A 26,359-nucleotide genomic window follows, 5' to 3' on the forward strand; every position below is an offset into this window, starting at 1 on the left:
TATGGGTGGTGGTGTCTGAGACTTGTGGCACTGCAGCCCCCACTACAGGTCACAGTCTTTAGTTAGAGACAGTGGACAGAGGCTCTTTTAACAACACACTCTGTCTGTTGTCTTTATTGCTTCACTTCTCATTACATTCATAAACGGCTAACACGGTACATCACTTTACTCCTGTTCTCTTTAGCAGTCCCGAAGATTGTAGACCTGTTGTTGCAGGGCAGTGGAGGATCTCAGTACAATGCAGTGTGCTGAAGGACATCCCCTGCCTATAATCACATGGACAGGGCCAGACGATCAACAGGAAGACAACGGAAAAGTACAGACAAACCTGGGACAGCATGAAACTGTACATGTGCTCCAGAACCTGAGCAAGGAGGGCCGCTACACTTGCATTGCAAGCAATGAGTATGGAAGTGACTGCGCCACCATTTACTTCATTCATCACACGTACCGAAAGTCAACTAACATTCTACTGCTCATGTGGATCGCTTTGGGGGCCAAGTTCATCATCTTCCTCTTGCTGCTAGGGAGTATGGCCTGGCAGTGGAACTCAGGTGAGGAAAACCATAATGGCTAAGGATTGATCATTGAACCAAAGAATATGCAGAATAATTAGCATACAGAGATGAGTGTCTTAGTAGTGCATAGAATAAGTGCCTTCTTTAAAACTGACATGTGGCTAATGAGATATTTTCCTTTATGCTATTGCAGATCAAACAGAAATGGAAAAAAAGCTGCGGTATGTATCTGAGTCCGAAGGAAAGGACGTTCTGTTTTGAACTATTATGTTGTAAGAGAGCAAAAGCAGCTTGAAAGATGGATTTGAGGGGGGAAAAAGGAAGACACACAAATGGGGTGTGAGAAATAGAGTAAGAGAAAATGGTGTGTGAGGGAGAGATGCTAGCAATGTAATTAGGAGAAGGTTAGGGAATGAAGGTGTGAAATGTCTGAGCCTGAGGAAACATAAGTTATAACCAGTATAGGAAGAAAGGTGGAAGTAATTTGTGTTGTATAAAAGGGTCTGCACCAGGCACAAATCTACAGGGTTTGTCTGTAAATTATGAGGGGGCTGTGTTATCTCTGTTAAAAGGAAACTGTTACAGCTAGCTAAGTGAATCTTGACTTAAAATAAACAGTGAAACAATGAGTAATCGATACTAACATTTAGTATGATGAAGTCAGTCTGATGCTTTATCTAATTAATTTCATTATACTAGAAACAATAAACAAAACATAATATTGTTGTACCTTTGACTTTCAACAACTTTCATCTTATTTAACAGATTTAGTGTGTGGTAGAGGAAGGATTGAACACACACACACAACACACACAAGCAATAGTTAATGGAATACTCCGCCTAAATATGGCATTTTTTTATGTTACTTACACCATGTACTTTGTAGTGGTGGCTGAAAAATATTTTCAGGCAGAATGGATAGAGAAATGTTTATTAGAAGTCTGTAGTGACCAATGCTGCACAACGACAGATGATTTAAAAACCGTCAAAAACCAGAAAAAGAAAAACAATCTCATGTTACTTGAGTCTACTTGTCAGTTATGCAGGTCGTATGCACAAGTTTGCATACTCTTTTTTGCTAAAATACTGATAAGTAGTTACTTTTGGAATAATCAGTGTATATCATAAACAAGAAACTAAAGCCTCAGGGGATTGACTGTTTGAATTGAAGGCAGAACTACTGACCAATGAAAGATGGGGAGAGTCGGATCTTCATGTCACAAATTCCTTTCCATGAGACTTTAGTGTTTATGATATGTGCTAATTATTCCAGAGGTAACTATTTAAAACAATATTTTAGTAACAAAAACATTTTGCACATTTTGCGTGTAAGACAGGATAACTGACAAGTGGATTATGTGATATGAGTTTTATTTTTTCCATGGACAGTTTTTACATCATTTGCCATTGTACAGCAGTAGTCAATATTGGCTTCTATTATGTCATTAACCTTTTCTATCCATCCTGCATGAAAATATAATATTTTTCTTGGCCACCACTAAAAAGTAAATGCAGTAAGAAACTTGAAAGGGTCCTTGCAGGGAGCTCCTATTAGTTCGTTAATGATGGGGACCTGGATTGATAACCGTTGTGAACCTTGGGAAATACCTGATGAAGTGCTTGAAGCTCCTCAGGGGGACCACTGTTTTTATGAACTCTCCTCATTATACCAACTACCTCCTCATTTTTTTCAGTCCAACATTCTGCACAGTTTTTTACCAGCATATTTCCTAACATGTCAGTATTGCTACATAGTACTGTAACAACCCACAGTATGGAGAAGGAAAGACTGACTCACAGACATAAGCAGATGCTTAATAGTTCTTGAAAGGACCACTTATTGTCTCTTTAAGAAAAGACCCTGATCAGCTCCTCCTGTTAACCTTGGGAGACACAGCTCTTCCTTTTCTGCAGGGACCACTGTCTTCACGAGCCTTCACACCACACTGGCAATCTTCTTTCCTCTGCTGAGTTCAAAAATTCCATGCTGTTCATTGCACTTCCTTTTTAAGCTCCTTCATTGTGCACAACTCCAGCAGAGTCACATCTGCTCCTATGGATTCTCAGCTTGCCTTTTCTCTCATTGGGCAAATTGTTAATCTGCCCTCAACCTTAAGCCCTCATCCCCAAGGGTAGCACAAAATAGTCAAACTGTGCAAGTAAGCACCTCTGGCACCTCAGTCTTGGTAGAGCTGTGGCCACTGTGGGGGTACTGTTTATTATTATCCCACCTCTGCCACTAGTATAACAATCCAGGGGGTGGAGAAATGGAGGAATGGATTTATCCGCTTTGCGCCAAATGCTGGTGAGTGGCCCTAAAAAGGACCTTTGGTGGCTTCTGCCATGCTGCTCAGGTGTTCTGTAGCTCCATACACTGCCAGCTGCTTTACACATTTGAACTGTTATCCATGCTGCTCAGCTCCACCTCGACTCTAGCAGTCAGGAAATGCACCTAAAGTGCTCTCTAAGCTCTGTGTCTGCAATCACAATGGCCAATTTCTGAGCTGCTTTTAAACTTCTCCAGGTAGTCACGTCCCCTCAGATAGTTCTAGGCCACCTGAGGAATGTGTTCCACTCAGGTCCAGACCGAGGGGCATGCCACTGCTAGAATTATAATTGTTTATGCAGGATTCATAGAAAATCCATAATTACTGTAAACTGAAGCTCAATTCACTAACTAGACAAACAATACAGACCTAAAAAAAAGCAAAATCATCAAAGTGCTCTGACACATAAAGATCGAGAAGTTACCTCAAAAGATTCCTCTAAAACTTTAAAAGATGCTGTTTTTCTTCCTTCTTCCATCATTGAAATATAGAATGGATTTGGAATTGGAGTGACATGACAGCACTTTTATGTCACCAAATTCACAACTGTAAATGAATTACATGAAAGTGTTCAAAAATCCTTTCATCTGTCTATCTAGCAGCATAAGAAGAGGTGAAAGGGCATGACATATGAACACCAGGACTGTTATTTTGATACGGTTTGCAGTAGGTGTGAAACAGTAGGGTGAGGACAGGAAGCAGGTGTGAAGTCTGCAAGGCTGAGCCATAAACAGCAGCTGTGATGAAGTTGTTGTTGGGTGAAGCAATAGAGCATGATGAAAGACAAAACATGTAATATGGGTTGAGTTGGTTTTCTTTGTAGATTTTTGGAATTTCCCAGTAGGATAGAGGATATTTATTTCTCGATCTTACAAGATTTTTCCATGGAGCCAGTTTTATTTTGTCTGTGACTTTTGTGTGACACATCATTGTCAGCAGAACCTTTCCTGTATATGCTGATTTGTTTTGCACAGTAGCGATTAATCACTAAGAAGCGGTATATAGCAACAGGTCCATAGGGTCAACACTGTCACATGTGCAGAATGCAGTGAAATTCTTACATGCGCAATTTTACATGCAATGCGTTTCCACTCTCTGGTGCCATAATCAGTGAATGTAACTACGAGGTCGAAACTTCCTTCCTTGTCTCAAATATATGTATTCATTAGTACAATTTTTACTTAAACAGACCAGTTAATAATATTAATCTAAAACTTAAAATATGACTACACATCTTTGACATTTAGATTTAAATTGTAGAATAGTGGCAGGTAACAGGCTATTAAGAGCCCTAATTTTTCTTTGCACAAATAAAGCAGATAACGATACTTGATTCCATGGTGTTTTCTGACATTCTGTGGACTGATGTTGTAATCTTTGATCTGGGTTCTTCAGAACAACTGTGACGGTGTAGAGGAGATGGCACTTACGGTGTTTTGGCCTTTGAGTCTTTGGCTGTAGTGACTGTCATGTTCAGCTCACTTTGATTGGTGGAGTCTCTTTGCTTTATTATTCATAGATATGTTGATTTCCGTGGCACCAAGCTAATCTTTTACACATTATAGCTGTAGTCCAGGTTGAAGAGTTTTAGTGATAAGATGATGCTCGTCAAGCAATGGTTTACTTTGCCCTTTTTGTGTTTCCTTGACACAAAGCCATAGCCTGATGGTAAGTGAGAATGAGGGACCCCCACACAACTTGGTTGTGGACTTTCTTACAATGGAAGGCAGTACATTCTGCTGATCAGGTTACACGTGCGATTGCCAGGGCTGATCACCTGGTTGATGTTGTGATAGCAGGTGAGGTTGACAGGTTCCCCGAATGAAATGGATGGACCTTTACATGCTCAGAAGAAGCATGTATTGGAAGGACAGTGGGAGACCAACTAATAGGGCTATGGACTCCCCCAATGTGTTAGGTGGCAGTATCCCTTTGTTGAATCACCCATGTGACTACCTGAGTATTGTAGTCTTCTTGGGTGTGTCATACCAGGTTCCCACAGCTGGAAGACTCCTCTTAAACCTGGGAGATCGACATACATAAACTAAGGATGAAGTACAGCCAATGAAGACACGTAACAACAATACCGTGTTTCCCTACTCTGAAAATAAACCCTAGCATGATTTTCAGGCTGCTCTGTAATATAAGCCCTACCCCAAAAATAAGCCCTAGTCAAGATCGTCTCCTGAAGAGTAAGACGCCTAAGGCCAGGTTTATACTTCACGCAATGTGAATGCAAGCATTGTCCTGTTTATACTTGTGCGTGTACTTTACGTAAACCTGGATAATTCCACCAGGTTGCAGTGCGAGATATCATCACAGCGAGAGTTCAGCTTCGCTGTGTTATGTATTGCCCTAAACATCCATTCAATTCTGAGGACACCTTTCCACAATATCTCTGAAAAGGATGTTTAATGATTACATCCATCAATCTGGGGATGCACCCATTCCAACAAGCATCGGGCACAAAAACGAAATAAAATCCCTGGACAGGTTGTCAGCTCATCGCAAGCTGAACTCAAGCACAGAAATACACTGGCGTCATTTTAGTGTCACCAAATCTTTAAACCTTCATGTTTCTGGAAGGAAACCAGAGCATACTGTGGAAACCCACCAGGAAAAGATGTAAACTCCAGGCAGGGAACACCAGCAACATGACTCCCTACTGCGGGGCAGCAGCGCCACCGTGATGCTCCCATATATGTAACAGTATTCATTATTTAAGTTAACGATTTATCTGTAAAATGTAACGTACATACTTTAATGCAATTCATCATGAAAGTGATATCAAGTATAAATCTAAGGATTCTAAATGTGCAGAGAGCTGGAATATTATACATTTAATATGTTCTGTGTGACGATCGCTGCTTGCCACTGCTGTCAGTTCAGGAGGAAGCCCCAAAAGCACATAGCAATTAGCAACTGGTCGGTTTTAAGATGACGTTTATGATGATCTACTTTAATGATAAAGTAATCTACTAGGTTAAAGTGGTCATTTTGAGATTAAAGTCGAAATTTCCACTTTAATCACAAAAAAGACCTTTTCACTGTGTCCTTAATTTTTTTCTCTGTGGCTCAAATACACTGCCGTACATTCTGATACTATTGTGAAGATGCAAAAAAAGACGGCACAGACGATGGTATGTGAGACTTTTAAAACATATCGTGTCTGTACGATGGGGAATATGCGACACTTGAATATAAAAGCACCACAAATGCATTTGTATGTTGGCATTTCTTTCACCAAATCAAACCATTCATTAAACCTCGAAGCAGGCACATCGATGTCCGAGGATCCTGAAGGAGAGGTCTAGAGTCGCAAGAAATTCATGCTGGAATTCAGGGTTTGAATGTGGAGAGTTATGACAATATTCCAGAAGAAGACATGACTGTATTTGAATAAATGTAGATTGTTGTACACAAATAAATATAAGACATACCCTGCAAATGTGCCCTAGTGCATATTTTGGAGTAAAAATTAATATAAGATCCAGTCTTATTTTCAGGAAAACACAGTAGTAGGTGCAAATCAGTGGATAGTGCTTTTTATTTCAACCAATGCCCACAAATCAAATAAAGTGTGGGGTCTCTTCTAAATAAATGTATTATTGCAATAAAATAAGTTAGAGAGAATAAAATGTAAATAAGTTAAAATTCAAGCATAAAACAGTAAGACATTGGGTACATAATTTGCTGCCAGCCCAGTGCATCTTTCTCCATCGTCTCCATAGCTCACCCTTCTCATTTCTTGCAGTCGGGCTAAGACACGGGCAGCTTCAGGTCCTCTCTCCTGCTCTCATCCCAGCCAATCCAGCCATTCACCACTGGGATGTTCAGAGCTAAACCTCCATCAACTTGCCACCAATCCATTGTCCAGCAGGACCCCAGAAACACTTGATTTCTCCCCGCTCCTTCAAAATGCTTAGCCCTGACGCACCATTCATTTTGCTCCCTCACGGTGCCACTTAACCCCACCCCACTGCTCTTCCAGATTCTGTCCTCTCTAAATGTACATCCTTGTTTTTTTAACCTACCCAAGCTCCTTTATACTCCTGTGTGCGCAGTGTCCTAATTATGATCCGCAAAAAGTCATTGAGGAAACGGGAGCCAATTGTGCACTCACGGCAAGCTCGATTAGCTCCATTTATAACGTTCCAGTGCTGCTAAGATTCACACTGTCGATACGACAGTGATTTCATTATTTTTTTCGGTGAGGATTTCCAGCAACACACCATGCCTTGGCTCGACCTGCACACACTCACAGGCAGAGACACAGCCCAACCAAATGAATAACTAATATATTAAATGGAAAATCCAATATAAACAAGACAAATCAGACAACCCTCCCCTTCCCTTACGGCGATACAATTTTAACACAACAATAAACACTCACGACAATGTCCTTATATAGTCCAATGCAGCAAAAACGGATGAAATGGTTTGGTGTGAAGATGACAATCCCGGGAACAGCTTCCTTAATAAGTGAATGAAACAGTCCTACCAGTAGTCCTGAGCGGTGAGGAGTGAGATTTGCAGGAATGCTCCTTTTGAAGACGCACGACAGCTAATCCACCACTATACACACGGCAGGCAGGCACGAGACAGTCCATTCATCCTAACGGGAAATGATCCAGGGCACAATTGACTTTTCATTAGAGACGTCGGACAGTTTACACAAAAACACAGATCTCTTGCTGCTCCGCCGGTCCCACTTTTCAACTTTCTCGCTGTCCTTTCTCATCCCCAGCAGCCCCAGCTCCTGCTTGAGTCATCCAATGAGGACCATCCCCTTTGGGGCTGCTGGGAAATGGAGTTCTTCCACGGTAGCCCTGATACACAATATCTTCACTAAACAACTGAGGGCCGCATAAGCACACACATCCATAGAGCCTGAGCTGCAGCATTTTTATTTAAAAAGTAGCACACTGCCTTGGACCCCTTACTCACTTTACCACAGGGTAGCCTTGGGGGTATGCACAAGAGTGACACTAGAGGGAGCTTCCACCAGACCCAGAAGTTTTTCCTGGGTGCTGTGTTGTGACACTAGAAGTACTCTTGAGTCCAGCAAAAAGAGAGCCACCCCACCTCAAGTCTGTTGGAAGTGGACAATGCTTGCCTGGGAGGAGTGGGGAGTGAAAAGAATCGAACAAAAGAATTGTGCATTGTATTTTGCCAATTTGGGTAAAGAGACCTGCTAGAAAACACTTTGTTAAATAATAAATATATTTATTTAAAGCCCAAGACTGTTGAAGTGAATTTGTGAATGGGGTTTGCCCCTAGTAGTTACAGTTCTCATAGATGCCTCAATTTACCAACCAGAAGTTGTAACAAAACACTTGCTGGTCATCTTAGATCCAACATTCATAGCTGGTCTTAATAGGCTGTGCATCTGTTTGTCTAGCATAGGGTTGCCAGATTAGAAAATTAGAAATATGGAACACACTTAAAATCTCTCTCTATAGTACTATATGTATAATTTTATACATGCCCCCTTCACACAAAGACCAATATATTATATAAAAGTAGAGACATAAGTTAAAAACATAAAGCAATGATTTTAATGGGTTATGAGGAAAACAAAAGTAAAATAATTTGAAATAAAGTGAAATCATCTGAAAATATTTATTTAATACAGACAACAGAGAAATATCATTATTATATAATACAGGCAGTTAGAAAAAAAAGTGGGCTGTGTTAAGTAGTAACAACACACTTTGTTGATGTTGTATGTTGCAATGCTGATACAGAACTGCACAGCAGTGCGGCTGGAGAGTAAAACGCTAACAGTGTCGCTGTTCTCAGCCAACCATAGCAACTGAACAAATTGCATACGGCAGCAAACACTCATTTCCTCATTACATTTGGGTTATTTTCATCAAGAGAATCTGAGAAAAGAAAGTATAATTATTTATAAAGTTACAACTGAGTACCATTAAGAAGGCAGTAAAAATATATTTTTATTATGAAATTTGAAAATGAACTAAACATTTGGGTGTCCCTGAAAGGTCAGTATGGGATAGGGGACAAAATTATCAAATATATATAAGGGACATCTGGCAACCCTAGTCTAGGAAAGCTGTCACCTTATCTTGATTATTAAAGGAAATTCAAAACGCTAGTTAAGCACTGTGACCAGAGGACTGACTTTGAGGGAGCCAGGGAATATATTTGGGGTGCCAGCCAGGTTCCCCTGGTTAATTGCAAGCCAAAGAAACAAACAAAAAAAAAAACTCGTTCAGCACTTTCGCGCACAAAGAAATCAGGCTTAAATCTGGCCAGCAACACAAAGTAAAACACAATAAATATTATGGGTTTGTTAGTCAGTGGGAGCTCCGTATTTGATGCTGGCTGGTTTCAAACTGAGTCGCCCATTTTAATTTTGTCCCAACCTCAATGGACATAGCTATCTCGGGGCTTAAGGCAAGCGTTAGGCATCTTCCTGGGGCTGCCTCTCAAACCTGCAGGAGAAAAAGAAGACCCCAGTTATTCACATAAACCTGATTTCTAAAATGCCTTGTAAAACCTTTATTGCAGTTAGAGAAATTCGGTTATTCACCTCTGAGAAGCCTGATTAACAGAGGAAGGTTTCTCCATGAATTATGTGGTCATGTAAACCATTAACCAGGTTACTGTTAAGGATTTAATCATCTGCATATGTCAGCCTGTCACATGTATTTGCTTTTCATACAAAATTAAAATTTCCAGAGGCAAATGTTCGGCTGATCAAATTATTTCTTCTCCTGGCAAAAATAATCTGTCTCAATATTTCAGAACTCACTGATTTTGAGTTGATGAGCTGAATGTACAGTGCTAATCTCAGTAGGATAATCTCAAGAGCAGTAAGGTAACACATTAAAAATAATGTGCTGTCACGTATGCACGCCTGTTTATTACCTTCTGGGTTCATCTAAAGCCGGTACTATCACCCTGGGTCAAGAGAGGGCACTCGTGCTAATCTTCTCCTCTTTTTTCCCTCTGCAGTACCAAGAAGATGCCCAGTGAGGGCAATTGACTCCGCCCCATCTGGTTTCCCGCCTGTAAAGCCCATAGCTACCGGAAGGAGGAGGTCAGTTGTGAACAGACTACACTGGAGGAGGACAGAGATTTTTACAACCTGAGAAAGAGAAAGGAATCTTGTTATCCTAGTGAGATAGCTTTTCAGTTTTGACTTTTTTCTTTTGTTATTTATACTGGCGTGCATAGCTTCCCTTTTCATTAAATTTCCTTGGACTGAATCAAACGGAGACGACAACATTTATCTGTGGGACTTGTACTACCTTACTCCATCACATTGTGTTAATTAGTCTGATTACTTTTTAAAGTAACGAGTAACCTACTGTGTTATTATTATTCTAGCAGCACTGAGCGTAAGTTAAGAAGCACACATACACGTACACATACAGCCAAGCAGAAAAGAGCTGCATTCTTCTAACAGAAACCTATAAAGTGTCAATTTGAATAAACATAATTAAAACACACAAGAAAATTATTATAGGTGTCATGCTTATTGTTTTATTCACGGTGGACAACGATGATGTTTAACTGCACAGTTTAATGACATTGGAGCATTTTGACAATGGAGAACTCAAGAAGATTAGTTGTGTATGCAAACACAGATTATTAGAAATCACATTTCTGCCTTAATTGGTTTATTCAGCTTAACCTGATTATGCACATATTGTGTATATTAATGGCAGTGCCCCGTCTCTTCACAGGGTGGTAGTATTTACCTTGACGGGCTCAGGAAGGTAATCGCCAGGCCCAATATCTAAATATTGGCCGATGATAGAGGGTGCAGAAAAAGCTTACTTCTCACCAGCAAATCAAACATGACCTTCTGATATTTTTCAGCTCTGAAAAACTGACAGAAGATAAGAAGAGGAGAAAAAATGAGGCTGAATGTTTGCTAAAGCAGACTGTACATTTGTGTCTCTTGTTTTCACAAAGAAGGCCTTGTGTGCCTTTGAAAGACTTGGTAAAAAGTTCAGTGCCCATTTCATCTCTCAATGGCCTAAGGCTGTCCTGATTTTCATCTACGCTAGCATCTCTTTCTTTTCATGTTAAAAGTAATCCTTTGACCATCTATGTTACCTTCAGGCAACAACAGAAAGACCCTACAAATTATGAGAATTTGGACACTCGTGGGCTGCCTCTGAAGTAAGCTTCTCCTTTTGGCTCAATTCAACTTGTTTTGGTAAAGCACAGGGATGGCCACACTTGAACAGTAGAGGAGGTGCATTTGAGGCACCCCATGGCATTTCAGGACTTGGTTACTTTGTGAACTGGGACTTGAACTTTGTATTTTGTAGTAATTTTGTGATAAATGCAAGGTAAGTCTTTCGGAATATGGGGAGGCTGTAATAAAGACAGAGTGCAGCGTTCCACACAATCTGCCCTGATATATGGGGTGAGGTAGTGATGGGAGGAGTGAAGCCTCATGAAGCATCAAAACATTTAAAGCAATTGTGTCGGAAATCGTATCGAAGTTTCGAAGCATTTGACACTCACCTCTCTAGTGACACCTCTTGGCCACTTTCATTAATGGTACACAAACTAATAAACCACTTCAATGACGTCTGTTAAAACTCTTATTGCTTTTACTTTTTTGCTGCTACAGACTGGCAACGAAGAGAAGGGTTCGTCAGCGGCATCTGTTGTCTGATGTCTAAAAAAAATATATATATATATATATATAAAACTAACGTAGACTGGCAGAATGTACTATACGATATATATGACTCAGGCGCCGCTGCGAGTGGCAGTCTTTCCAGCAGCTCCGTGTACGACTTTATCTTTCTACCTTTATCTCTATTTCACTGATCACTCCTACCAATTTGTTTTTATGTGGACTTGTTCCCTGGACACTTTTTACTACTTGGACATTGATTTTTACACGCCGAGACTCATCCATTCAGGTAGTCAACTTCAAGCGCTGAGAAAAAAGGCCCGCGCCGGTGCGGTTCCCTATTTACCTGACGAGGTAAGAAAGTGGTATCGTGGCAGCTGAGCTGACGCTAAGCTAAAGGCTAAGCGGCTAGCAAGAAAGTGGCGATACAAGCCTTCAGTGCCTTCTGTGATCCTGGGAAATTCACTACCAAATAAGATTGACGAACTAGCTGCACTGGTGAAAAATGTCAGGACCTACAAAGAATGCAGTTTGTTGTGTTTTTGTGAAACGTGGCTAACAACTAGCATCCCAGATGCTAAGTGGAGCTACCCGGGTTTAGCAGCGAGAAGCAGAAAGGAGGAAGACTGGCTCTCTATGTGAATACAAGATGGTGCACCCCTGGACATGTAAACGTCAAAATCTCCACTTGCTGCAGGGACATCGAACTGTTGGCTGTAGGTCTCCATCCCTATTACTTGCCCAGAGAATCTGGACACGTCATTGTTTGTTATTGTTTACATCCCTCCTCGGGCGGACGTGGAAATAGCGGGTGATATCATCCATTGCGCTGTTGCTAAATTACAAACACGGCACCCCAAAGCGCTTCTGCTAATCTTTGGAAATTTTAACCATGTGACACTGGACAAAACATTACCTGCCTTCTCCCAGTATGTGGATTGTAACACCCGGGGAAATAGGACTATTGACCTAATGTATGCAAATGTTAAAGACGCATACAGCACCACCCCACTGCCTGCACTTGGGAAAGAAGATCTTAAAATGGTTCCGCTTCAGCCTCACAACAAACCAAGAGTGAAGGCACTACCTACAACCACACGCTCATTCAGGAAGTGGTCGCCTGAGGCAGAGCAGGCTCTGAGAGACTGCTTTGGAACTACGGACTGTGATATACTGCAGGGGTCACATAGTGAGAACATTGAGGAGGTTGTTGACTGTACTACTGACTACATCAACTTCTGTATGGACATTGTAGTTCCAGTAAGAACAGTACGCTGCTATACTAACAACAAGCCATGGATTACAAGTGACATCAAGGGCCTTTTGAACCAGAAGAAAAGGGCTTTTAAAGGTGGTGACCAGCATGAGCTCAAGCGCATGCAGAAGGAACTCCGAGTCCAGCTCAGGGCAACGAAGGAGCAGTACAGGATAAAGCTGGAGCAGAAGTTGCAGAATAACAGTATGAAGGAAGTGTGGGATGGGATGAAGATCATCACTGGCTGTAGCTCGAAGCGGGGTGCCACCATCGAGAGAGACGTGGAGAGAGCAAACCAGATGAACAACTTCTTTAACAGGTTTGACCACCTTAACCCACTCTCACCTCGGAGTACTGTACCCTCCACCCATCCTTCTGCTGATACCAGCATAGGAGAGAGTTTCCCCCCACCCACAATTACTGCAGCCCAGGTAAGTAGGGAGCTGAGGAGATTTCGTGCCAGCAAAGCAGTGGGTCCAGATGGAGTATCGCCATGACTGCTGAAGGCCTGTGTGCTGGAGCTGGGGAGTCCTCTACAGCGCATCTTCAACCTGAGCCTGGAACAGGGGAGAGTCCCGAGGCTTTGGAAAACATCTTGCATCTCCCAGTCCCAAAGGTATCACGTATAGTGAGCTGAATGACTTCCGGCCTGTTGCTCTGACATCACAAGTGATGAAGACCATGGAGTGGCTGCTGCTTCACCACCTGTGGCCACAGGTCTGCCACGCCCTCGGCCCTCTGCAGTTCGCATACCAGAAGAAGGTGGGAGCGGAGGATGCCATCATCTAATATGCTACACCGATCTCTCTCCCACTTGGACAGAGGCAGTGGTGCAGTAAGAATTATGTTTCTGGACTTCTCTAGCACCTTCAACACCATCCAACCTCTGCTCCTTAGAGACAAGCTGACAGAGATGGGAGTAGATTCATACCTGGTGGCATGGATCGTGTACTATCTTACAAACAGACCTCAGTGTGTGCGTCTTGGGACCTGCAGGTCTGACATTGTGGTCAGCAACACAGGACCGCCGCAAGGAACTGTACTTTCTCCGGTCCTGTTTAGCCTATATATATATATATATATCAGACTTCCAATATGATTCGGAGTCCTGCCACGTGCAAAAGTTCGCTGATGACACTGCTATCGTAGGCTGCATCAGTAGTGGGCAGGAGAATGAGTATAGGAACCTAAACCAGGACTTTATTAAATGGTGTGAATCAAACCACCTACAACTGAATACCAGCAAAACCAAGGAGCTGGTGGTGGATTTTAGGAGGCCCAGGCCCCTCATGGACCCCATGATCATCAGAGGTGACTGTGTGCAGAGGGTGCAGACCTATAAACACCTGGGAGTGCAGCTGGATGATAAATTGGACTGGACTGCCAATACTGATGCTCTGGGCAAGAGAGGACAGAGCCGACTATACTTCCTTAGAAGGCTGGCGTCCTTCAACATCTGCAATAAGATGCTGCAGATGTTCTATCAGACGGTTGTGGCGAGTGCCCTCTTCTACATGGTGGTGTGCTGGGAAGGCAACATAAAGAAGAAGGACGCCTCACACCTGGAGAAACTGGTGAGGAAGGCAAGCTCTATTGTAGGCATGGAGCTGGACAGTTTGACATCCATGGCAGAGTGACGGGAGCTGAGGAGGCTCCTGTCAATCATGGAGAATCCACTGCATCCACTGAACAGTATCATCTCCAGGCAGAGGAGCAGCTTCAGCGACAGACTGCTGTCACTGTCCTGCTCCACTGACAGACTGAGGAGATGGTTCCTCCCCAACACTATGTGACTCTTCAATTCCACCCAGGGGGGTAAACATTAACATTATACAAAGTTACTATTATTGTATGTTATACCTGCATTTTTATCACTCTTTAATTTAATATTGTTTTTTATCAGTATGATGCTGCTAGAGTATGTGAATTTCCCATTAATAAAGTATCTATCTATCTAGCAAGAGTTAAACAAAATAAGACGCCTCACTCTTGGATCCCTGGTTCTTTCAATGAATATTAACTTTTGCACTGTATCATTCTTATACCTCCTGGTATTTGTAATTAACTCTCATCTTTTCTTGAGATCACATTTAATAGCTTTAAATGTTTTCTTTGTTCTGACTTAATTAAAATGGAGTAGACAGAAAATAAAGGTTTATCCCTGTATTTTTTCATGATACAGATAAGCACATTTGAGAAAGAAAAGGTGAAATCCTTAAATCACTGATGTTATTATTCGATAAAGTATTGAGATATTTCATTTATTAATACTTTACAATATTTTGTGGAGCACAAAAATAACAAGTTCGCTATGAAGCAAAGACGCTGTCACCGTTGATTGTGGCTCAACTAACTAAGGTGGTTTCTTTTCAAATTTTGAGCATAGTGCAAGCCCGAGGTCTATCCGAATTAAAGATTCATCAAAATTAATAATGATAAACAAAACGATCAGGAGTGAAATCTTAATAACCAATTTAAACTAAATCATTTTGAGAGATACTGTAGAAGGATCGAATAAGAGATCTGTTCGGGAATCATCCCCACTTAGAATTGCCATCAAAATGTGATGACTAATTGCGGAAGGCAGCTTATGTACTTACATTAATCCATGTTCTATTCGTTGCCATTTGATGTCCATGAACCCCTCTTGAATAAGGTGATAACAAACCCTCTGTGGAAGATCAAGTTGAATTTGCTCTGCTGGACCAAACATTTAAAGGTATCAATCCAGAGCACATCAGAGAGGCTGAGAGACATGGCACAGATCAGTCACCGACACACTGATACACAGACACACACGGGACACTCCAAGTTGAGCACTGCATGTATCAAGGTTGGCATTAAACATCCTCTTGAGTGCTGAGGCAACAAAAAACAGCGGGATAAACACATCCGGACCTGCTGTCGAAAAAGCATTTGACTTTACCAGCAGCATCCCTCCCTCGTGAACACATTGTTCATGGTCCGGAGAGAATAGAAGATAGGAAAATACGACAATGAAGATTAAACCAATTTAACGTGCATATGTCAAACAACATATGTTGTCTAGTAGTCTGTAGTCGGCCACTAATTATATTGTGTATGTAAAGAATTTCATTGTAAAACATTATAATCTTCACCTTTGTGTGTTTGTAGACCCTTGGTGTCGTACTGAATTTGTATTGTAGAAAAAAAAAAGTACTACCCAACATGCTTAAATGTGTCTTTTCGTTTCTGATCACTATACGGCACTTGCAACTTGGGACAATTCGCTATAAACAGTTTCAGCCAATCAGCGCCTTCTAAACATGCAGAATGACAGTGTGAACCTTTATTGTAGCGGCGCAGCATCTTCGTTTCAGTCAGTCATTGTCCTGTTAGACTATTTACAGTAAAGTGTTGCTTGAGCTACCGTTTATAGTACAACAGGTGGCCTACGTAGTTCTTAAATCGATATTGAAATGCACACACAAGCCTCCTAAATTATGTATTGAAATGCCTACGTTTACAGTGTCCGTTTTAGGAAGTCGTAGTTTTTACTTGTTCCCGTTATTAGGAATTATAATTTCTCAGTGTCACATATTATTCGTTACTATTTTCGAGTCCCGCATTATTGAGATTCTGTTTTATATTCTGTATATATACAACCTTTTTAAAAGGAGCGTTAATTGAACTGACTATAGCAGACTTGTCATCTTCTTAAAATTACTTTATTTATTTGATATTGGCAATTAATCATAAGGTCAAAAATCAAGGAGGATAGGAGTTTGCATGGACTGTGCTGTTTCTTTTTTTTTGTGACATTGTGTCAGTAGACAGTGCGTGACGTTAACAATGCATTCTGTGATAAATGACAGCACACACGCTTTTTGATATTTCCTAAAGGTCAATGTGTCTCAGTTTGCTCATTAATATATTTTGACAGTGTATTTTAATGAGAATGATTATAAACATATTACCCATGTTCATTTCCCATGTAGATATGTAATGTTTGGTGAGAATAAATAAAAAAGCAACAACACATATAATAGTTATGTTGCATTATTTATGATTAACAAAACTCATCGTTTATCTGATTTATACAGTCGATTTATTCCACTTCTGAAGATGTACATTGTCGGCATTCTCCATTGCATTTGCCCCCAGTGCAACGTGTGCCAGTGCAACTGAGGGGCGGCAGACGACCTCACGTAATGGGAGACAAGGTACCTGCCAGTTTACTATTATTATTGGACACGTATGTAGAGGAAATGTGTGTCTTATTTTATGTATATGAAAGGAAGGACGGTAAAGCCTTGAATGAAACGGAGTGTTGATGTTTTGGGTAACAAGACAGGTTAAGGAGCAGGGAACGTTAAATCTGACAGTGAATGCGGGGGATTGTGTAACTGGATGATGGTTTAAGAATACAGAAATGACAAAAGCATAGTCTTTCAATAATCCCATTTACATCAATGATTCACTTTGTTGTGCTTCAGTTCGGAAGATTACTTATTTACCCTCACCGCAGCCTTTGATAAGATGCATACACAAGGAAAGGATGTTGCTGACAAAGTCAGGTGTTTTTTTGAAAGTTTGGGTTCAGAATTGCTTATCCAGTTGTTCATTCTTGTTAGTAGTTCAGTGATCTTTATGTCCACCTCTGGATGAATTTGTAAAGTTTCTTTACAACCTTTTTGTCTCATTAATGCAGAAATCCCGAGGTTTTTCTAAAATTGCAGAAGCCACTGTTGATGGCGCCAATTCTGTTTTGAAGACAGTTGTGATTAGTTATGCAGCACAAGCTTTTACTCGCATTGGTTTTTGGAAATCAATAATACATATCTGCTACAGATAAGGGAATCACTGAATAGTAAAAATGTTTAATTGAGGAGTGTCTTGCGCATATACTGGTGTAATGACCACGTCGGCTTTAGTGAAGCATTTCTTAGCCTCTCTGATATGATCAACATGGGATAGAATAGATTCTGGATTGTTATAATACGTGTTACCGTACGCAAAATATAATCATCAATTTGTAATAGATTCTAGGTGGACACGATTCCACACCAAAGAAAAAAGTGCACCATGTAAATCATTCATAATGTCTCCCAAATATATTTGTCTACTTACAGACAAGTACTACATAACTGTTTTTACAAAGGCCTTATTTTAACTTTAGGTAAGAACCATACGCGAGCCTCAATTAGGATATGAACTCGCGTTAGCACACCTTAGCGCTGTAGCAGGGACAACTGCTTTTATGCTTTGAGCCAAAGTAGTTCAGTAGACGAGTGAGTAACCAAATCGGCTGCTGACGGCGTGGATATCAATGACATCATTAAGCTAGCGCGCCTCAAAATCAAGTGATGAACGCATTTGAAAGAAGCCTCGAAGCGGTGCTTCGAGCTCCAGTGCTTTGAAAGCTCGACCAGGTGTCGAAAAGTCAGTATCGAGCAGCCCATCACTAAGAGGAACAACAACAACAATACTCCGGAGGAACACAAAACACACACACACACACACACACACGAAAGGCCGGTGATGTCAGCGGGAGTTGAAGAGGTGGAGGCTTGGCTGCACCCTGTAGATCGCCATGGGATGGGTGGCGGGGACACGAGCAGGACTGAAGATGGTCTGCGTCTGTTGGACGTCTCTCCATGTTGCGAGATCCGAAGAGTATCAGCCAGAGAGATCAGCCAGGCAAGCACTGGGGACTGTGATTTTTTTTTTTAAGAGAAGTTTCTGTTGTGTTTGAACCTCAGTTTTCTGGAGTATTTCTTGCACTGTATTATGTGGACAAAGTTTAATTTTAATAAAAGCACGTGTTCACTTTTGCACCCCCATTTGCATGTTTCATCATCTGCCCAGCTCATCTCGGTTACTGTATCAGCAGTGGGGGGTTCATGAGGCTCCCAAACTTGGAGCTGGCCCGCACTGTCACAAACACACTCCTAATATGAGGCCTTGATCTCAAAATCTGCTAATTAGTTAAATCTAAACGTCCTCACTAAGACATGGTTCACCATCTAAATAAAGAAATCCTACATTTAAGTTCTTTCGTGCATAAATGGCGACGACCCTTCCTTTGGGCTTTGCCTGTCTTTTCTAAATAATCTGTACCCATCTCTGTTATTTATGTAGATTGCCTGTTATTTACCCACATTATAACGCATGTTTCATGAAAGGCAATGGTGAGCTAGACCAAGGACCAAATTACTAATATCAAACATACAGCAAACAGTAACAGTCATGTGTTACTCTAGTTCTACATTGCTACTTCATTGCTACTCCATTGGTGCTGAATTTTCATTTCACAGCAGTAGTAGTATATGTCAGGCACATTCTGTCAAACTGTCAATCAAATTTGATTGGTGACCTTAAGCCCCGCCACTTTTGACTTATGCCCTTAATCCCCGCCCCTTCCTCTGATTGGTGGATTTGAATGGTGCACCCACCCCTCTCCTCTGATTGGTGGATTTGAATAATTTGCCCTGCCCTTCCACCTGATTGGTTAAGCAAACTTTCAAGGGCATATTGATGGATGTCTGTCCTCTCCTTACCCCCATCCACACCCACTTGTTTGCCCCTCCTTTCTGTCAAGAGCCATTTGATGGATGTCGGGCCCACCCCCAACCACCTGCTTGGCCACATGTCTGTCAACACCTGTTTTGTGAGGGTGGCACCCCACTTCCTGGCCCCATCTCCTGAGGGCAAGTCCAGGCATGTTATAGCCGGGACGCTCCTGCCTGTACTGCTTTGGGTAAGAACCCCTGTATCTATTATTTAAAATATCTATCTAACCTTTGCTTTATCACTTGTAAACCGCTTTTTTTTTATCTAAGCCCACTTACAGGTCCATTCTTTCCCATCTCACTGAAATCCTTTCACAGAAAGGTCTAAGCGTCCAGCAGCTGAATCTTCCATCTCACAGACAGATACTGCAGTAAAGCAGCAGCAGTGGTGAATCAGGTTTCCCGCAGAAAGACCACAGAAAGTAGCTGTCAGGCTCTGAGCGTTAGCGAGCACCCATATGCTCGGATCAGGCCGCCTCTGCACGGCCCCGAACAGGCACGTGTCTTTAGCTGGAAGCTGCAACCTGTATGAGCCCCGGAGCGCTGCTAGAGCCGTCAGCGCCGGCCATATGCTCGGAGCTGTCAGGTTCTGCTGTGTTCGTCCCTGCGTGAGCATACTTGTAAACAGCTGTGTGTAAGCTCCCCTACCCCCATGCGAGAGCGTGCTCGAGGTACAAGGCACATCTTGCGCGTGTATTCATATTTGTACTCTCGAACCTATTAAACTAGTAATGAAAGGAATCACCAAGCTTAATAGGGCTCCGAGAAGCCCACCTTTCTCATTGAAAAGGTTTTTTTTCTTTTCTTTAATTTTCTATCGCTGAGTTTTTTTTAACGGTGCAACGAGCCTTCTTCAGCATAGGGTTGAGTGCGTGTGTTACTGGGGTATGTGTTAAGCTACTTCACCAGGCACAGAGTATCCAATATATTAACACGGTACTAGTCAGGGTCTATTGAGGATCAGGATTTCACTTTCTTTTTTAAATCTGTTACCTCCTTTTTCCATCTTGTGCATTGCTCAGTAAACTTTATTTTTTGGTGGATCAGAACATTCTGCTTACACTCCACTCATTATTCTCTTTAGGTTTTCAACTGTTATACCTACATTTTGTAAGTTTCAGCAGTCCTTTGAAAATGTTTCTGTGACAGTAGTAAGTAGTAACTTAAACATATGGTGCAAAAATCCAGACTACTCACTTTTAAAAGCTCTGCTCTGAGTTTACCAATTCAGCCAATGTGTCACCAATGCAACTGGGCCTTCCTCTTTGTAGGGGGTTGTAGGGCAGCGTTTCTCAACCTTTACGTATTTGCAAACCGAGTTTTTCATAACAGTTTTAATCGCCCCCTAACGTTTTTTTGAAAGTACCCACTAATACCAATTTTATCTTTTTAAATAAATGATATATCATAGATGCATATTTTATTATACCTACTTTTATCGACATTTATCTAACTCTATATTTATTTTTCTAGTATCAGAATGTAGTTTAAGTTCATTTGTTTTGGTTTCAATAGATGTATTTTTCAAATTTTCAATTCTTGTTTTCTTTTTTTTTTACATCTTCGCACCCCCCTGGGGGACCCGCCCCACAGTATGAGAACCACTGTTGTAGGCGGTTATTTGTAAAACACTCTGTGGCATTTCAAGCTAAATTAGATTTCTTTGGTTATTCAGCTGTCTATCGGTGTTCCACTTTTGTTATAAATTGTATTTAGTCTCTCTTTATTTACTAAGCATTTTATATGATGATTAGAAAACAGTTATCTTGTTCAGGCTTTAATTTTAAACAGCATTTTCATCAATAGGCTATAACCACTTTGGTACTCAGGGTGCTTTGTATAATACAACGTTTTAGAAATTCTGTTAATGCTTGGTAATACCTTTCCATTTTACATCAGTTATGAACCCCTGAAAATAAGAATGGTTATAGTATGTTACAGGAGCCTATACACTACAGGGCTGATGATGATTAGGCTTATTTTGGGCACGTTAGGCAAATCAGGATGGAAAATGTTTTAGTGAATAGTTACATAATATCTATTATATGTGTTAGCACAAGAATTAAAAATTTACTAAAACTGTGAGGTTTATTCTTTCTTTTAGGTAGTACAGGGTACATAGGACAGCTATCATTGAAAACTGCTTTTCCCCTCTATTTGTGAAAAAGCACCCTTTGTTTTAGTAGCAGTCAGGGTGAAGGAGATGTAAGTTTAAACTGTGATTCCAAGAGTCAACAAGTGTCTGCAATCTTCTTGAATACGAGTCAAAGGACCAGGGTTTGTGCAGGGATCAAAGTCAGGGCAGAGTTAAGCTAGACATTATTATTCCAAAATGAAACATTGACTCTCCCATATCACAAATATAAGATAGTAAAAACTAAAATTTACAAATACTAAGTCACAGACGAGATTAAAAACATATTAAGACCGGATCAACAAGGGATCACCCCAAGCTCACCGCACACTACAACAGAACCTACGTGTTCTTCAGTATATTATCAGATAAACTGTCATCTATTTAGCCAGTTCCACGGGGTTGCAAAGAGTTGGGGAAAAACATTATTGAACATCTATTGAACATAGCTAATGCTAATTAACATTAGCCTGTTATTGTTAGAATCTTATCTGGAACTAAAAGTCTGAATATGTCTTAAAGAGATCATTTTTAAATAAAACTTGAAAAATATTAAATATTAAAATTGAATAAAACACAGAAGTACCATTTAGTGATATCAATTAGTGTTAAGTATTATCAAGCACTGGGTTCTATTTATAAGGTTTATTTAATTTAGTTATAAGCAAAATGATTGGCTGCATTTTGCTTTGAAATTAACAATAGTTTGATACAGCTTTAAGAATTAGAATGCAAGACAAGCCTATACACTTAATAACAAATGTTGTTGTTCCAATAGGTCTATCTTAGATCTCTGGTTTATTTTAGCCCTTTCACAAGAAACACCAGGACAGGGAAATATACCACATATATTGAAAATGAACAGTGCCGACATGCTACCTAAATAGATATAATCTTTGATATTTTAGAATATGGACCTGGGCACTACCCACATGATTCTGACAAACTAAAGGGTCTCCACTTAATTGTCAAACTTTCTGCGGGTGCTATGGATCTTGTAATGGAGAGCGTGCAAATGATTCTATGATATTTACTCTGTAACAGTCAAAATGGCGGAAATATAGTGTCTGTGTCCGCAGTGTTAACCAGTCATAGGACGTGATGTTCAAAATTCACCTAGGGTTTTTCAGAAGAGATAGGACAAGTGCAGTGTGTGTTCTGTATTCTCTCTTCTGTATTAACTATTCACAATGACCATACTCCCGAGACCTTAGGTTTTTTTATGCAGAAGTACATTTCACAGACCCGAATAAGAGACATCCATCAAAATGCTCTTGACACAAAGGAGGCCCAATCAGGCCGGTGGGGTGGGAGTCTTTTTTCAAAGAGTCTTTGCCCCCCAAGCGACCAGGATTTGTTGGGCTATAAAAAACTTTTTCAGCGACATGTTTTGAATGGTTAACAATCAACATCTCTCCAGCTATGCTCATGATCAGGCATGATGGTCTACGGGCCAGACGGCCCCCTACGATGGCCTGTCTTGACCTGAGGATATTGTGCCCGACTCAGAGTACTCTGTGCCTAACAGCTAGCCTCCATACCAGCCTTCTCGGCCGGACCTTCTTATGCCTTCAACTGACCAGATCTAGGAGCCTAAGCCTCAGGTACATGCCCCTGGTGATATGTATTGGTCGGATAGTTTCCTGGAGAACCGTGCAGTACCTGACATTTCTGTATCTGCTAATGATGTTCCGGGGCTCCTAGCAGGGTCTGAGGAGATAGCCATTGTAAAAGAAGAATGTTCTCCTTGGTACCACGTACCCTGTGTGTTTAAGTAAATGAGTTTCATAAGCAATACTTTTAACTTTGCTAGTAGAGAGAGTTTGATTTATGAACTAACAAAAATATGTTGCCACATAATGATGTCCTAAGCCGTTTTTCTGTTAAGTTCCTCAAAGTAAATGGCTCGGGGTGATAAAACTTGTTTAGCTTAGATATTGCTTAACTTTTAAAATGTGACTGCTAGGATATTTCCTGTCTTATAAATCATGAGATAAAGGGGTATAAAAACTCCCCCCATCTGTAGATCGGGGTTCAGATTAGCCGGCTGTGGCAGCGTCTGTACCTCTCTGCTTTCCACAACTCTTAATAAAGAAGAACTGAAAGAAAAGATAACTTTCGCCTGCTGTCAAGTTGCATTTAATCGCCCACACCATTCAGGCCGTGCAACAAGAAGAGGCCGTGGACGACCTGGTACAGGCTCCGACCGTTTGGAAAATATCACCCAAGGATGCGGATTATGCGGGCATGGCCCTTGAACAAACTGACGGACCCTGGGTGAGACATTTCGAAAGGCTCTGAAGCTGTTGAAGAGTTTGATGGCGGCTCTGCCGGATATAATAGCGGATTGGCACCTAAAAAGTACTGTGCAGGGATGTTTAATAGACCAACCCAGTCAGACACTGCCTGTGTGTCTGTTTGAGACTGACTGGCTCAGCAGCAGAGGCAGTCTGTTTTCCGCAAACCGTGGCTCAGGAGCCTGGTCATAAAGACACGCATTTGTACAAAATGTTGTCGATGATCGGAAAAATGAACATTCTATTATGGAGTCTATTGTACAAGCCTTTCATAACATGGACAATGACTGTTACTCAAAAATGTGAATTAACCGAAGCTTTCTATAAACGCCATTTTCTGGACCTAATAGGTCTGATGGACCTTTAAGGTTTTACAGGTATACGACCTGGAAAATCAGATGAAGTGTCTAAACTGAATGTACCGGTGATATCACATGTTTTTGTCTGCTTTTAATCATGCTGTTTAGTTGTAATGTTATGTTTCGAAGTGGTTAGTAAAACCTCTCTGAATTTTAATATTGTTTTTGAAAATGACCAATAAAGTACCATTTGATTTTTAAACCCTAACCCTAATTTCTTTCACCGTCGGGGATGGAGAGTTGTTGAAAAAGTTTTTTATAGCCCGATTCTAATTCTTAAGGCTGTATCAAACTATTGTTAATTTCAAAGCAAAATGCAGCCAATCATTTTGCTTATAACTAAATTAAATAAACCTTATAAATAGAACCCAGTGCTTGATAATACTTAAAACTAATTGATATCATTAAATGATACTTCTGTGTTTTATTCAGTTTTAATATTTTTTTTAATAAGTTTTATTTAAAAATGATCTCTTTAAGACATATTCAGACTATTCCAGACTGCACATGTCAAAAAAGGTTATCATTTATTTCAAAAGGTTTCTTTTCATGCTGGTTTTGTCACCTATGAATGTTTTATATACAGTACATCATGACAGTTTTTCAAATTGTAATAACTCCTTTATAGCTCCACTTTTTCATGTGGCTATTTAATTCATAATTAATTTTATTTATTTAATTATTTTGGCACAAATGTCCTTACCATCAAGACTACCAGTCTAGTTAATATTCTAAACTCCAATATTTAAGGTTCTTTCTGAATCAGGAGGAACACAAACCTGACTTTTAGTGCCAGATAAGATTCTAACAATAACAGGCTAATGTTAATTAGCATTAGCTATGTTCAATAGATGTTCAATAATTTTTTTCCGCAACTCTTTGCAACCCCGTGGAACTGGCTAAATAGATGACAGTTTATCTGATAATATACTGAAGAACACGTAGGTTCTGTTGTAGTGTGCGGTGAGCTTGGGGTGATCCCTTGTTGATCCGGTCTTAATATGTTTTTAATCTCGTCTGTGACTTAGTATTTGTAAATTTTAGTTTTTACTATCTTATATTTGTGATATGGGAGAGTCAATGTTTCATTTTGGAATAATAATGTCTAGCTTAACTCTGCCCTGACTTTGATCCCTGCACAAACCCTGGTCCTTTGACTCGTATTCAAGAAGATTGCAGACACTTGTTGACTCTTGGAATCACAGTTTAAACTTACATCTTCTTCACCCTGACTGCTACTAAAACAAAGGGTGCTTTTTCACAAATAGAGGGGAAAAGCAGTTTTCACTGATAGCTGTCTTATGTACTCTGTACTACCTAAAAGAAAGAATAAACCTCACAGTTTTAGTAAATTTTTAATTCTTGTGCTAACACATATAATAGATATTATATAACTATTCACTAAAACATTTTCCATCCTGATTTGCCTAACGTGCCCAAAATAAGCCTAATCATCATCAGCCCTGTAGTGTATAGGCTCCTGTAACATACTATAACCATTCTTATTTTCAGGGGTTCATAACTGATGTAAAATGGAAAGGTATTACCAAGCATTAACAGAATTTCTAAAACGTTGTATTATACAAAGCACCCTGAGTACCAAAGTGGTTATAGCCTATTGATGAAAATGCTGTTTAAAATTAAAGCCTGAACAAGATAACTGTTTTCTAATCATCATATAAAATGCTTAGTAAATAAAGAGAGACTAAATACAATTTATAACAAAAGTGGAACACCGATAGACAGCTGAATAACCAAAGAAATCTAATTTAGCTTGAAATGCCACAGAGTGTTTTACAAATAACCGCCTACAACAGTGGTTCTCATACTGTGGGGCGGGTCCCCCAGGGGTGCGAAGATGTAAAAAAAAAAGAAAACAAGAATTGAAAATTTGAAAAATACATCTATTGAAACCAAAACAAATGAACTTAAACTACATTCTGATACTAGAAAAATAAATATAGAGTTAGATAAATGTCGATAAAAGTAGGTATAATAAAATATGCATCTATGATATATCATTTATTTAAAAAGATAAAATTGGTATTAGTGGGTACTTTCAAAAAAACGTTAGGGGGCGCGATTAAAACTGTTATGAAAAACTCGGTTTGCAAATACGTAAAGGTTGAGAAACGCTGCCCTACAACCCCCTACAAAGAAGAAGGCCCAGTTGCATTGGTGACACATTGGCTGAATTGGTAAACTCAGAGCAGAGCTTTTAAAAGTGAGTAGTCTGGATTTTTGCACCATATGTTTAAGTTACTACTTACTACTGTCACAGAAACATTTTCAAAGGACTGCTGAAACTTA

General features: G+C 40.4%; 1 long non-coding RNA gene across 1 annotated transcript; it reads left to right on the forward strand.

The window, feature by feature from the left end:
* The first annotated feature begins 464 nt into the window (after positions 1 to 464).
* LOC120516015 lies at positions 465 to 9,909 on the forward strand. Its single transcript, XR_005630750.1, has 3 exons — positions 465 to 554; positions 712 to 739; positions 9,827 to 9,909. It is a non-coding gene; the product is annotated as an uncharacterized LOC120516015 (long non-coding RNA).
* The last annotated feature ends 16,450 nt before the right edge of the window (positions 9,910 to 26,359 follow it).

The sequence above is a fragment of the Polypterus senegalus genome, chromosome 15, assembly GCF_016835505.1.
Source record: "Polypterus senegalus isolate Bchr_013 chromosome 15, ASM1683550v1, whole genome shotgun sequence".
Taxonomy (NCBI): Eukaryota; Metazoa; Chordata; class Cladistia; order Polypteriformes; family Polypteridae; genus Polypterus; species Polypterus senegalus.